A 2634-nucleotide genomic window follows, 5' to 3' on the forward strand; every position below is an offset into this window, starting at 1 on the left:
CAGTGTTTAAAGTCTATTTACAGATCCCTTCGTGAGCGAGACACACACGCACCCTCAACAGGGTTTTCACACCGCAGTCCGCCTGGCCTGCTGGCCTGGACCACGGTGGGGCAGGTGATCCCGGCATCCTCCTGTACAGACCCAGTGCTTTGTCACTGCACCGTCTGGCCCCAGGTAATCACCTTTTTTCCACAAGAGAGAGACAAAGACACAGTTCCCCCAGCAGGGACTTTGCATTGCACTCCAGCCCCCCACTTCAGCCAGCCCAAGTCATGGGCACACACCTCTGTGTGCTCACAGTCTCTGCGCACGGACCAGGAACCTTCTGCCAGGTCGGCCTCACAGGGTGCTCTGTTACTGCTGTGCAACTGCCAGCCCCTGCTTCTTTCTTCTTTTTTTTTTTAAAGAATTATTTTATTTAACTTTATTTATTTAAATTTGACCAGAGAGGGACAGAGAGAGAGAAAGCAAGCCACCAGGCCTAAGACTTGAACTATGGTCAGGCATGTGGGAGTCCAGTCTTTAACACCCATGCCACCTGCCGGCCCCTCCCTACTTCTTCTTCTCTTTTTTTTTAGAATTATTTTATTTAACTTTATTTATTATTATTATTTTCCAGTTTTGATCAGAGAGAGAGAGGGAAAGTGAGAAAGCAAGCCACCAGGTCTGGGACTTGAACCATGGTCAGCCATGTGGGAGTCCAACGCCTTTAACCCGCATGCCACTTGCCAGTCCCCTTACTTATTTCTTGAGAGAATGAGAGAGAGGGAGGGAGGAAGATGTTGGTAAGGGACCCGACAGGGTCTCACCACACCGCATCCTCCCCAAGCCTTACGGTCAGCCAGGGTCATGGGGTTCAAGCCCTGCGTGTTCAGGTTGACCTGGGATCCGAACCTGGGCCTTCCCATATGGCACCAGGATAGCTTGTGGGCCTAACCTGACCTCCCAAAGACGGGGGGTATAAATAAATTGTGGATATACTTTAGAACTAGCAAGAGATCAAAGCTTACCCTAGCCTGTAATACCCAAGGCAGGTGTTTGTCGTCTGAGCCCTCTGCTAGGCTCGAGGACACTTCCAGGGGGAGAGCCCACATCTCGGGAGAAGCTGAAAAGGCTAGTACTGTACAGTTCCAGCTGAGGCCGAGGTTGGCCAGTTAGACCCAGCGGGGCCTGGGAGCGGGGCTGGGGCCCGGGAGGAATGTTCTCTGGCAGCCGTGGTAAGGAGAACCAGTACCCAGGCCCGGGGCAGCGGGCCTGCAGGCCTGGTCGGGGCCTGTCCAGCTGGCCGGCGGCATAGGCAGCAGAATTCAGTGCTTGGTGTTGGTACGACTGAGGGGTCCTTTGCACACCACCCTACCGTAGGCTGTTCAGGCAGGGTACTGGTGGTGGCCCCGGGCACTTAGGCTGGCTGGCTGGCTCTGTGGCCGCTGGAAATCCTGGTTGATACCGCCTATGGACCTGGTGGTACCGTCTCCATGCTTCTTGGAGGTCACAATCATTTCTCCCCCAGGACCTTGGCACAGGCTGCTGCCTCTCCTCAACGTCCAGCAGCCCCTCACCCCCTTCCTCTCACCCTCCACCCACCCTCAGGCTAATGCCTCCATTTAAATGCCACTCGCTGCGGAGAGCTCCCTGTCCTCCAGTACACATCCAGGGCAGGGCACTACTCCACTACTCCCTGCGCGGCAAGCACTTCCTCACAATCTCCACGGCTCTGTGCCTGCGCTCCTCCAGAACAGACACAGGCTTTGCATGCAGGGGGCGAGGACAGGCAACTGCCCTTTCTTACTCCCCAGCGACCCCTTCCTCTGTCCCACCCTAACAGCTCTCTGCCCTAGACTGCTCTGTCTAATCATCCCATGCATGTGGTAGATAGCTCCACTCAAATCTGCTTATGTAAATAGTGAGTTTAGAGACTGGCGTGTGGCGTGGTAGTTAAGGCGCTGGACTCCCACATGGCCAACTGTGGTTCAAGTCCCAGACCTGGTGGTTTGCTCTCTCTCTCTCTCTCTCTCTGTCTCTCTGGTGAGCACATGTGCCCTATAGGGTCGACGAAGACAATGATAATGGGGCATAGTGACTAAGGCACTGGACTCCCACATGGTCGACCGCAGTTTGAATCTCAGACTCCTTGGCTTGGAACTCATGCCAGGTGCGTGTGCGTGTGTGAATGGGAGAAGGGCCGTGGTATGGCCATCCACCTGGGGGCTGATTTCTTGTTTCCTGTCTCTCCAGTGAGTACACGTGTCCTACAGTAAAAATCTCTACCAAAAATAAATAAATAATAAAAATATGGAGTTTATGGGGCCAGCAGGTAGTCCAATGGTTAAGGTGCTGGAGTCTCACATGGTCAGCCACAGTTCGAGTCCTGGACCTGGTGGCTGGAAACTCACCCCGGGCGTGTCTGCGTGTGTGCCCAAAGTCACAAGAGAATGGAAGAGAATGACCACAACACGACCATCTCCCCGGGTGGTGATTTTTCACTTTCCCTTTCTCCCTCTCTCTCTTCGGAGAACATACGTGTCCTAAGTAAAAACCTTCCAAAAAAAAAAACGTGAGTTGATTGGCTCATGCAATTTGAATCAGGTTCAGGTAGTGCGGGACCCCAGGGACCAGCGGGGCGGGGGGGGGTAA

Source organism: Tupaia chinensis, unplaced genomic scaffold (assembly GCF_000334495.1).
Source record: "Tupaia chinensis unplaced genomic scaffold, TupChi_1.0 Scaffold000612_1, whole genome shotgun sequence".
In the NCBI taxonomy this organism is placed as follows: domain Eukaryota; kingdom Metazoa; phylum Chordata; class Mammalia; order Scandentia; family Tupaiidae; genus Tupaia; species Tupaia belangeri.